Source organism: Mastomys coucha, unplaced genomic scaffold (genome assembly GCF_008632895.1).
Source record: "Mastomys coucha isolate ucsf_1 unplaced genomic scaffold, UCSF_Mcou_1 pScaffold16, whole genome shotgun sequence".
Taxonomy (NCBI): domain Eukaryota; kingdom Metazoa; phylum Chordata; class Mammalia; order Rodentia; family Muridae; genus Mastomys; species Mastomys coucha.
This window is the reverse complement of record NW_022196898.1, coordinates 69,026,928-69,039,810: the sequence shown is the minus strand read 5'-3', so window position 1 is coordinate 69,039,810 and position 12,883 is coordinate 69,026,928. Positions and strand designations below refer to the sequence as shown.

Sequence of the window (12,883 nt, the reverse complement as noted above, 5' to 3'; positions counted from 1 at the left end):
GAGAGTTTTGCTGGGTATAGTAGTCTGGGCTGGCATTTGTGTTCTTGTAGGGTCTGTATGACATCTGTACTGGCACTTATTATTTAAACTTATTTATGAAACTCAAGAAGTATTTTTCTTTCTTTCTCTTAAGACAGGGTCTCATGTACCCAAAGCTGGCTTCCACCTTGCAATGCAGCCCAGGACGGACCTAAACTTCTTATAGTGCCTTCACCTTCTGACTATTAGATGCTGCCAGGATTGAACCTAAGGTTTTGTGCATGCGAGGCAAATACTCCACCAACAGAGCCACAAGAGGCCTGTTTTCACATCTTGTATCTAACCAAATCTACATGTGCACAAGGGCAACTGCACAACCTTGCTCTTCTAGTGAGGGACTCAACTGTGTTTGGAGGACAGCTCCAAACATCTTAGAAGCTTAAGACACCCTCTTTATTTTTTGAGACAGGACCTTATATAGGTATGACAGGCCTCCAATTTACAGCCATCCTACCTGAGTCCCCTGAGTGCTGGCATTGCTGGTGTGCGCCATCAGACAACCCTACAAACCCTCTTCTCACGGGCGGTCTCATTGGCAGCGTGGAATAAACAGGTCTTCGAGCTTTGCAGACGTTCCTACCTGTGTGGGTGTTCCTAACCTATAACCCAGTGATCTGCTTGCAGTCACCAAGCAACACATCTGTGTCTGGAGGCCTCTTTCCTGCTCCCCTGTGTTTCTCTAGTTCACCAGCCTTATCTCATCTCATCTATCATCCTCTCCAGGAAGCCTTCCCTGATCCTATGTGCTCATACTGTTGCAGAGCCGCTAGCTAGCTTCCTGTGGTGGTCTGAATAAAAATGCCCCCCCCCCCCATAGACTCATAGGAGTGGCATTACTGGAGCTGTGGCCTTGCTGGAGGAAGTGTGTCACTGAGGGTGGGCTTTGAGGTTTTGGATGCTCAAGCCAGACCTAATAGCTCAGCCTGGAAGGATATGTGCCCCTAGGATTGACAGGTGGGTTTGATCCCTAGAGAGAACTGACTCCTACAAGTTCCTGACTCCTACATGTCTCTCAACTTCCATGCATGGACTAGGGCATGTATACACACACACACACACACACACACAGAGACAGAGAGAGACAGAGAGAGAGTCAGAGAGGCAGAGAGAGAGAGAGAGGCATAGAGAGAGAGAGAAAGAGAGAGAGAGAGAGAGAAGAGAGAGAGAGAGAGAATGAGAAAAGGGGAGGGAGGGGGGAACATGGAGGTAGGAGAAAGAAGAAAGACTTACCCAGTACCTGCTTTTTTAGAGTTGTACTTATTTGGTCCAAACCCAGGAGAATGATTACTTGTGGTACTACTAATTTTTTTTTTTTAACTCAGAGGGTCCATTATTCCTGGCAATAAGCATATGCTCTTGAAAGAATACTAATTATTTAATGAGAGTTTTAATTTTTACTTGTTTGTTTTTAAAGACAGAATCTTGCTCTATAGCCCAATGTGGCTTCAAATTTACAACAACCCTGTCTCCTCAGCCTCCCCTGGTGTAGGAATACAGATGTGAGCTACCACACTCTACTCTGGAGGCTTAATTGTAATGAAGCTAACATACTGCATTTACTGTCTGTGGAATGTTTTGTATAGGTTTTTTTTTTTTTCTCTGAATCTTACATAACCCAGTGGTTATGTTCCTTCTGTATGTGAAAGGTGGCCCTGAGAGAGTAACTCCTGAGGGTTCCTATTGGGAAACAGGCTCCAGGGCCCATTCATATAGTTTCTACTTGGCTGCTTGGAGTTGGTTTCAAGAGAGGGAGGGTGATGAACACAGACCCCTGCCCTCATTCACAAAACCATCCTCAGTACAGTTTTCTCCAGACACTGCTGTGACAGGAGAGTCCCCAGCATGAGCATCTGCAGTCTATTGTATTTTTGTCTGCTGTGAACTGCCCCTAGTGCTCTCCCAAATCCAAAACCGTAAGGTGAAGGTGCTAGAAGGTGGCATCCTTGAGAGGTGACTGGTCACAGAGGTAGAGTTCTCGAATAGGATTGGTGTCCTTGTGTGAAGAAGCGCCAGAGCTAGATCATTCTTTCTCTCGATCTCTCTCCCCTTCTCTCTCTCTGTAACACACGCATCTGTGTTAACTGATCTAGTCGGTCGCAAGAACCTGGGAGAGCGGAGCCTAAAAAGAGGTGGACTAAAGTCTCATTGAACAGCCAGCTTTATTCAGAGCATCAGACGATCTATACTCTTGGGGTTAAGAAGGGTCATCTGAGTAGAGTGTACAACCACAAGGACAAGCCACACATGCAAATCCAAATTTTTCCATAGAGGCACATGAGTAACAGCTGAAGTAAATCGACTCTTATCTGCTATACATAGGAAGAGCACACAAACACATTCCTGAACAGTTCTGTGTTTTGAAGCAACTGAGGTCACAAGACTCTTGTTTTCTTGGAATTTTCTCACAAGCACTCAGAGTTCTCACATGACTCTATCCTTGGACTGTGTGCCAACACTTGTATACATTAATTTTACAGAATGCCACATTTCATTATGACATTTTCATACTTACCTATAATGCTTACCTTCCCATACCCTCCTAACTGGCTTCCAAAACAAGCTTCCCTCCTATTCACTTGTCTTTTTGTTGCTGCTAAATCTAGTTTAGTCCTACGAGAGAAAACATGTCATTTTGTCTTTCTGAATCTGGCTTCTTTTGCTTCACCTGAAAGTATTTCCTGCATGGCATACTTTCCTTCTTTATTGTGAAATAAAACTGCATTGTGCACATACATCGCAGTCTCTTTATCCCATCATGGACTGATAGGCAGCAGGCTGACTCCTATCTTAGCTGTTGTAAGCAGTGCTGCAATAAACCTGGGAGTGTAACCACGGCCCTATTGTTGGTTCACTTTGATGTCTTTCCGTAGATAGCCAGGCATGGAACTAGCTGCTCTCTCTGTGCTATGTAGTTAGAATTCTAAAAACAAAAGAACCCTCAACAGACACTGGGCTGGGTGGCTTCTTAGCTTTTGGGTATTTGTGTTAAGATGGAACTTGGTGCTGAGAAGTGAGTTGGTTCTGTGTATACACTTAATGATGCTGAAGGAGCTTTGGAACCAGGTAAGGATGGTCTAGGTGAGAGAGATTCAGCAGTCCAGATTGTCCAGAAGGGACTTTAAAGTCAAGTCTCCTGGTGGCTTTGAAAGGAAATAAAAAAGGCTGCCAAGTGTCTTCTTAGAGAGTTATAACCAGTATAGTTGGTAAAGGTGTGGGAGGTAACTCCAAACCTGTTATTGGACAATAAAGAAAAGACAATTCTTGCCAAGCAAGGAGCCTGTGTTTGTGCTTTATTGTTTTTTGGGAGCCTTAGAAGAAGGGAACTTAGCCATTTAGCTGAATAGATTTCTAAACCAAGCATTGAAAAAGGGCTCTGGTCCAAACAGCTAAAAGTGAAAAGGAAGAGAAATTCTGAAGTCAGAATTGTTAAGCAAAGGGAACTAGAATGTAAAAGATTTAGAAAATTCTCACCCTACCCACCCACTACTTGGTGAAAACCAAGAAAGCAAGCTCAGAAGATGTCAGCCATTCAGGGTGTGGCTAACTGACACAGCCCAAATTCATAGGGATATCTGTGTAAGGGTAAAAGGTGCATACGGAATAGATGCCACCAGTGTGACCAAAAGGGGAGGAAGGGGACAGAATAAGGAGTGGCTGTCATGCTGGGCACTGGAGTGTGTTTCTGCTGGGAGGTTGCGGAGGGAAGAGAGAGAGTTTAGAGTCATCCTGGGTTACATAGTGAGCGCTGTCTCAAAACAGGCATGGTGGTACACGTTTCTGATTCCAGAACTTGTGAGACAGAGGTAAGAAAATTGTTGCACGCTTGAGGCATGCCTGGTCCATCTAGTGAGTTCAAGGTCAACCAGGGCTACATGGCAAGACCCTGTCTCAAAGAGGAAATAGAAGGAGGAGAAGGAGGAGGTTGGGTAGGAAGAAGAAGAGGTGGAGGAGAAGGAGGAGGAAGAGGAGGAAAAAAAGAGAAGGAGGAGAAGAGGAAGAAGAAAAGAAGGTGGAGAAGGATGAAGAGGAAGAAGAGGAGAAGGATGATGAAGAGGAGGAGGAGAAGGAGGAGGAGGAGAAAGTCAGTTTTGTGGCTTTTATTGATGGAAGGCAAAAAAAAAAATCACTATTCTCAGAGTAGTGGAGTTTCAAACACTACTTAAAATTCCAAGTGCAACAGCTCAGCCTTGTAGGCTGGAGTTGAGAGACTGCAATCCCAGCTGATCTAAGAGATTAGAATGGCACCCTAGTGGGTCACAAAGGAAGGACTGCCGACCCACTGAAGAAGAAAGGCATCTGAGAGGTCATTCTTCAGCTCTGAGAATGTGTGGTGCTTAGTCTGCTAGGTTTGGGACTTGCTTAGGACTCTTCACCTCTTCCTTCTTCCTTTTATCTCCCTTCAGAAAAGTAGTATGTTGTCATTTTGTTTGGAAAGCAACCCAGCTGACTGGGTTTACAGGTTCATTGATGGAGGAGGGATTTCACCTCAGGGTGTGCCTAGAGTCTCACCCAGAGTTGATTTAGATGGTGTCTAAATGAGTCTTTGGACTTGAGGACTGACACTGGAATGAGTTGAGGATTTGGAAGCTGGTGGGACAGGTTGTCTGCATGTTGCATACATTTGGGGAGGGGCCACGAATTTTACCCATTTTCCCCTAAATTCACATTGCAGTTTAATCCCAGTGTGATAGGATTTGAAGTTGAGCCTTTAGGAAGTTATTGGGTTTTAAGAAGGGGACTCAAGTGGGGATGTGTTCTCTAACAAGTGACTCCTTATACAGAGCGACACCTGCAGTCTGTGAGCAGAGAGCGTGCCTCTCCTCACAGCCCAGCTCTGCTGGCATTCTGATCTCAGACCTCCAGCCAGCAGAAGCATGCTACACACTACCCAGTCTGAGTGGTCTTGCTAAAGTGGCTGAAGTATTAACTCTGGTACCTTCCTTTTATCTAAAACTCACTCCATCTATCAAACGGGTCTCAAGTACATTCCCTATGTCTGAATTAAGATTCCATAGAACACACTTTTTTGAATATTCTTGACCAAAAGGGATTGGGGATCTCGTTATCATTTTTTACACATCCACACATTCTGGAAGATGTACATGAGAGAAGGAGGTCACCCTACAATAGCCATTCTAGTCTCACATCACATCCAAAGGAGTCCTATAAACTAAGGAATGCATATAGAGATAGAGATAGAGATAGAGATAGATAGATAGATAGATAGATAGATAGATAGATAGATAGATAGACATATAGACAGACACAGAGAGGAGAAAGACATCAGTAATATAGATGACCTTCTGGGAATGCCCTCCCCAGGGTGCCTAGTAACTAGGCTTGTATTTGTTGATTCTCCCCTCTTAATTTAGCTAACCAGAAAACAGAAGATGAACCAATCAATTTTTTTGGTGTTAGAATGGAAAATGGCACTTCAACTGAGATCTGGTAAATTTAGAAGTGACAAAGTGATCATTTTCTATTTCAGATACAAGAAAACAGAGAAAATAGGTTTATTAGTTTGGTTCTAGATGTTTAAAAATGTTTATTTTATTTTATTTTTTATTGTATGTGTGTGTTTGTGACATGTTGGGAAAGGGCATGACTCAGCACATATGTGGTGGTCAGGTTCCCTTTACGTGGAAAACTTGAACTTGGGTCCTTGGCCTTGAGAAACAAGTGGTTTGCCCACTGAGCCATCTCACTAGATTCTAGACCCAATACGTCAAATAAGGTAGACATTTTCCTCTTATAGGAAAGTGTGAGGCAGTCTAGGAAGGGTTAATGATCATCCCAGCTCTGGAGGTCAGGGCCCAGACATCTCTGCTGTTGTTGCTTTCTTCAGCCTTCAGTCCCTGTCTCTCTAGGTCAAAGACGGTGACTGCATCTCAACCACAGGAAGACTAAGGAGAGACTAGGAGAAAAGAAAGAGTTTACCTGTGTCTACTTAAGATGATTATGGGTGGTGAGCAGATCCCACATCTGAGGCCAGCTGGCTTCGAACTGAGTCCGTCTTTACAACACACAGAAAGAAGACAGCAAGAGCCTGACCTAGATGTTGTCCATGTTGTGTTTGCCCGTACCGCACTGGTCAGAGCCTCATCAGAAGTGTATCCATCAGCTGTGTGGTCATATGTCTAGAAAAACATCTTCTACAAGAAGGTGAAAATGATGTCAAAGGCAAACAAGCAGACTCAACTAGCCCCAAGTTGAGACAGTGGGTGAGCACAGAATGATCATCAAGTAGACTCAGAACTAGCAGCAGCAGCAGATGGGACCTCCACAAAGACATGAACAGCCTTAGACCTCTTACTTAGGTTCAGGTCATCACGGAGGCCCAGCAACTTTCCTTCCTAGCTTATAGCAACCCCACATAAACTAGTCACAGAGGCCTTCTGTCCCTTGACGTCAAGGAGCACTAAGGTAGGCAGTCTGAAGTACTTCTTCCTGGCAGACTGGGCCTTACACTTCCCTCTTTTATTCCTGACACGGGTATAGGCTAGGGAGCAGCGCCCATGCTCAGTAGGTAAATATTGTTTGACTTACTGTGTTGCTTCCTGTTGCAGCTGGATGCACTTATTATCTGTCTCCATCGTTTCTGCCAGTTATATAAGGGAGGCTTCAAACTGCCTCAGAAAAAAGTCGTGAGGACGTCAGGGAATATCTCCGTTCAGAACTTGCCGAGGAAAACAGAAACAGTTTTGGCCCAGCCCTTCCTCCAAACCTGTCAGCACTCAAAGAGAAGGGGCCATCAGCTGCAGCGGTAACGCAAACCACAGTTATGAGAACTAGAAGGGCTAACGGGGAGCTGGAGGGCTCAGTTCCCTCCAGAATAGACAAATGCTTGCAGACCAGCGAGTGACATACCAATATGATCAGCTCACCCTCAGAAGGATATGCCCGTGCCCAGATTTGAAGAGCCTTGCATGAAACTGTTTATTTTATTTTTTCCAGTGTATTAAATTTAACCAGCTGGAGAAAAGTACCATTTTGGGAATGGTAGCTCATGACTTTAATCCCCTGGCTGGGGCAGGTCAGCCTGGGTTCCATAGTGAGTTCTCAAAAAAGTTCCATTTTATCAAACCTTCGTAAAAATGAAGGTTTGCTTGTTTTCTGCCATGCTTCATTCCATCAAAGAGATAGAAAACAACGCCCATAACTAGCATATTGAATATGAAGCCTAGCACAACATCCCCGAAACACACGATCCTCTTCCACAGAGGAGAAAGCAGGGTTTTTCAGAGGTTTTTCTAACAAGGACGTCTAAGCTGCAGGATTCATGTTCAACCAAAGAAATTTACAAGTCTGCTTGTCATGAAAAGAAGGTATTCAATTAATTCTTGTTGACTGAGTATGTTTCAAACAGACACAGAAATGATAGCACGTTCATAATCCAACGCATCGACACAGAACTCCCACGACACCCAGGATTTGTGATTGAATGTGTGGCTTCCCTTCCCTAATGTAGAAAAGCTGGTGTGTGTGCAAGCTGAGATGGAGCTGAGGGTCCAGCCCAGTACTGGGATTGGGTAGCATTGCCTGGTGCTGTGGGTTCAATCTCTAGCTGGCATAGTGGAAACTAAATAAAAGGAAAAAAAAAAAAAAAAACTCCAGACAAATCCAGCAGTTGTTTCAGCCAGATGTGGTGGTGCATAGCCATAAACCCAGAACTCAGGAGCTTGACTATGACTATGAAGCCAGTGTGATCTACATATGAGGCCCAGCCCAGTCAGGGCTATGGTGGGAGACCCTGTCTCATAAAACAGTCTCTTGAAGAGGTGAAAAAAAATGCCGGCGGTGGTGGCGCATGCCTTTAATCCCAGCACTTGGAAGGCAGAGGCAGGTGGATTTCTGAGTTCGAAGCCAGTGAGTTCCAGGACAACCAGAGCTACCCAGAGAAACCCTGTCTCAAAAAAAAAAAAAAAAAAAAAAAAAAAGAGAAGAGGCAAAAAAAAAAAAACCTTACATGGATAGGGCAGAGCCAGAAAGCTTTTAGTGTATAACAACCTAAATGATCTAAATGATAGCCCTGCTACTTTCTGTTTCAGTGTACATAAGGCGGTTAAACTCTAAGGTCCTGAAGGTTCCTGGTGTCTTTATCATGTTAGGAAAAAGTCACTGGTGCTTGGTGGTGGTATCTGTATCCTTTGTTCAATTGGGAATAGTTCTTCCAAGAGTTGGAAATGGAACTTTGTGATAGAGTGCTTACCTAGCATGTATAAGGCCCTGGAATTTGATTCCGTGATCCCCAGTACCAACCTCACACACCTAAAACATATATATACATATATATATGTACATGTATATATATGTATATATGTTTTCAGATGCTATATTTTGTTAAAGATTAATTTATTTATTTTATGTATATGAGTACAATGTTGCTGTCTTCAGACACACCAGAAGAGGGCATCGGATCCCATTACAGATGGTTGTGAGCCACCATGTGGTTGCTGGGATTTGAACTCAGGACCTCTAGAAGAGCAGTCAGTGCTCTTAACCGCTGATCCATATCTCCAGCCCCAGATGCTATATTTTTGATTCTTTTTATGAAAACATGTTCATTTCTCCTCATCGGATTAGATAATGTGCTGTTTTCCCTTAAATGTTCTTTGGAGGTAAAAAGTTCAGCATTACGTTGAGAGGTTCCAGGACACACGTGTAACCCCAGGCGGGTTGAGGACTCACTACAAGGAAACACGTCTCCACACTTAGCAATGAGAAAGATAATAGAGCGGGAGCTCTGGGCAGAGCCAGGCGCGGGTTCCGGAGGTGCTGTCCCAGGGGTGCTGTCCCAGGGGTGCTGTCCTGGGGGTGTTGTCCCGAGAGAACCAGACATGAAGGAAACCTCAGGCAAGGTCTTCTCCATGTGGGAACTGTTTGAAATGTTATCACCCAGGGAACTCATTAGAGACTCCACATCCAAGTTTTTATTGAGGGGGGCGGTCACACAGGCAACCTCTGCTTGGCACAGGTGCGGACACGAGCCTACCAGGAGGAAAGCAGGTGTTCAGCATATTGTTTGCATAGTTTAGGCCCAGCCAGCCTCTTATCACCAAGGGCGGGAAGGAGCCCTGACTAAATTCAAGTTCCCAGGCACCAGCAGAGGGGCGACCTTGTACGCAGGCCTGTCATGTGGACAAGTTTAGGTCCTCTTTGCTAATTTCTTTCTGCATGCACACCGACAATCATGAGAATAACGGTAGTAAACTTGAAGGGTTTTTCTTTTATTTGGTATCTGTACACAGATGGCAAGCATTCTACCATTAAGCTACACTTTCGGCCATCTTTTGAAGTTTTTGTATCCTTCCCTCATAAAGCGATATCTGGTCCATTTCAACTAGTATTTATAGAGTCTTTATGATAAGCCAGGATACTGTTTATATTTTTATTTATTCATTTTTCATTAATTAATTATTTATTCACTTTACGCTCTAATCGCAGCCCCCCTCCCCCCTTCCCTCCCAGTCCTACCCTCCCACCCCGTCATCCCATCCCTGCTTTCTCCTTAGAGAAGGGGAGCCTGCCCAACATCCCCTGGTACCAACCCACCCTGGCACATCAAGTCTTATCAGGACTAAGCACATCCTCTCCCACTGAGGCCAGACAAGGCAGCCCAGCCAGGGGAAAGGATCCAAAGGGGTGGGGGCCAGCATACTGCTTAAATTAAATCTGACAAGGAAACAAGCCCTGCTTCCTTTCCCTTATTTTATATATGAGAATATTTAGTCCCAGTGAGAGTGCTATGGAAATTTGTTCAAAATCTCACATCTAGAGGCTGGGCACTGTAGTATATACCTTTAATCCCAGCACTTGGGAGGTAGAGGCAGGAAGATCTCTGTGAGTTCAAGGCCAGCCCGGTCTACATATTCCTGGACAGCCAGAGCTGCCCAGTAGCTCAAAACAGATAAAACCAAAACCCCTAAATCTCCCAGCTAGGGTCCGCAGAGATGGCTCAGTGGCTAAGATCATCTGAAACTGAGGTTTGGAGCCCCATTCTCAGATGGGGGCTCACAATTGTCTGTAACTCCAGTCCTAGGGGATCCTACATTCTCCTGCCTCTTCCGGCACCAGGTACACATATGGTGTGCATATATACATGTAGGCAGAGCACTCATACACACAAATAATAAAATTAATAAATCAAGAAAAAGAAAACCCACAACTAATTGTCATGCTTGTGGCTGAACCAGGAGAGGCCAACTGTGCATCCGGGGCTCTGAGGGCCCAGAATGACACCGTGAACAATGTGATGATCCTTTACTGCTTTCTTTAAAGGGACATGTCATCAGCAGCTCTATTAGAACCACGTGCAAACGTCTGTCCACGGTACTGGCTTTGATACCTCTGCTGAAATGGGCTTCGTGGATTCAGGCTGAGAACAAGTCCATGCCATTGGGCCATCTCTCACAACAGATCCAGTAGAATATCAGCTTTGTAAGACTGGCTTACACAATAGGCGACTGAGTTGTCCTGCATTGGTCCCCTGCAGGCTAGAGAGATAGATAATCTGGCAGCTGTTGCAGCCTAAAAAACTAGAAGCCTCAGAACCAGGGGGACGCAATGACACGGTCTCAACCCAAGGCTGAAGGCCTAGAAGCTTCCTGGAGAGTCACTGGTGTGAGTCTACATTGAAAGGATGAAGAAGCTGGAGTCTGATGCTCAGGATAACAGCAGCAACAGGGAACACACTGGCTCAGAAACTGAGCTTGCATATACTGGCTGGCTTCATCTCCTCCTACATGCATCCCATCCGGGCTCCAGCTCAATGGGTGATGCTGCCCACATTCAGGATATATTTTTACTTGTCACTTGCTCTCCCAAATGCTATTCCTCTTTGAAAATGCCCTGATAGGCACACCCAGAGGTATGCTTTACTGGAGTCCTGCACATCCCTCAATGCAGTCAAGCTGACAATCACACCATCTACTCAGCAAAGGAAACCATGCTAGCTCTTTGTACTTAAAAGATACACTTCAGAAGCCAAGCTGCCCTGAGCAGCCTGCTATCCCAGGGGGACCTCCATTCTCCCCCACCTCTCCTCTACCTTCATCAGACTCCTGAACCATATAGACAGAAGCATATTGTCCACTAAGAGGCTCCACCCAGCAGCTGACTCAGACAGATACAGACACCCACAGCCAAGCAGTGGATGAAGCTTGGGGACTCTTACGGAAGAGTAGGGGGAATGATTGTGAGCCCCGAAGGGTTTAGGAACTCCACAGGAAGACCAACAGAGTCAACTCACCTGGATCCTTGGGGCGTTCAGAGTCTGAACCTCCAACCAAAGAACATTAACACAGGCTGGACCTAGGCCTCCCCTCACATAAGTAGCAGATGTGAAGCTTGGTCTTCGTGTGGGTCTTGAACAACTAGAACAGTGGCTATCCCAAAACTTGTTGCTTGTACTTGGGATATGTTCTTCTATTTGGGCTGCCTTGTCTGTCCTCAGTGGGAGAGGAAGTGCCTAGCTTCAAAGAAACTTGAAGTGCCAGGGTAGGGGGATACCCAGGGGGCCCCAACCTGCTCAGAGAAGGGAAGGGGGATGGGGAAAGGGTTATGGGAGGAGGTGACCAAGAGAGGGTCAGTGAGCAGGATGTACAGTGAATAAATAAAAAAATAAATAAAACGTTAAAACAAAAGATACATTTAAAAATATCTCTCAAATGTAAAGCAAAGGGCCACAAGTAATTGGATGTGTCTGAGGCCTGCCTGCCTGGATTTCTCTCATCTTTCTGAAGCTCAGGATCTTCCTCGGTCAAGCCCAGACAGTGCGGTCATAAGGCAAGCACAGCCAAACAGATGGGTTTGATCTGCCAGCAAGTCAGGCCGGGGGCTCCGGTGCCATCTGAAAAACACAGTCTGCCTCAGAGACCTGGCAGCGGGCACGGATAAACCCACATCTGGCTGTGAAGGGAGAAAAGAAAGGCACTTGGACAGAGTAGAAGCAAGAAGCAAGAGGCTGCCAGGAAATTGGAGTTGAAGGTATTCCAGAGAGTATGGGATTTAAGGGGATGGGGAGAATTGTTTCTGCTTTGTAACTGACTGTCCCTAGGGTCTATTCTGGGGTGATAATAATAACTCTAGATAGAAATAATCTATGTGATGTTTCATACATAGGCATACATAGGTGCACACAAGTGCGTGCACACACACATTTATATCAAATTGTACCATCTTCACAGACAGCCTGGGAGGGAAGACAGATTTGTGTGATTATGGCTGCTTTGTAGATGAAATGGAGACACAGGATAAGGTGACTTCCTTTATCTTAGGACCAGTGGCAGACTATACAGAGAAACTCTGTCTCGAAAAACCAAAAAAAAAAAAAAAAAAAAAAAAAAGACCAGTGGCCTGTACTCTTTTAATCTTGGACAGCGCTTCACAATCATCAATGTATAGATAAGCCACCTTTGGGCCCAGCAGGCGCAGTATATCTGGAATGGAGTCAGGGTTCATTTCTAATAAGCTCCCGAGTGGTACAATTGGAACCCTGAGTGCAGAATGTGTTATAGACAGTCCCTGTCTTCCAGCGGTTGGCCTGCTCCTTTTAACTTTTTGATGACCTGGGAATGTGCATAGACAACTATGCTGTGTGTTGTTGACTTTCAGTGAATCATCTTAAGAGGTTAAATGAACTGCTCTGTATTACAGAATAGTTTGTGGAGATGGGTTTGCCCAACTGGCTCCTCTAGGTGTTTTGTTTTGAGTCTGTTTAAGACAGGCGAGGCTAAGCTCTGATGTTTGATAGGTAAACTGGTGCATTACTTACTTTTCTGTTGCTGTGATAAAAAAAAAACGACTAAAAACACTCATGGAAGAAACAGTGTACTCTGGCTTCTGG

At 45.0% G+C, this 12,883-nt stretch overlaps 1 long non-coding RNA gene across 1 annotated transcript in view; it reads right to left on the bottom strand.

Annotated features, from left to right (window-relative positions):
• The window catches only part of LOC116094289, a 35,561-nt gene that overhangs the window by 12,649 nt on the left and 10,029 nt on the right, over nt 1-12,883 (bottom strand). The gene's annotated exons all lie outside the window — the stretch shown is intronic.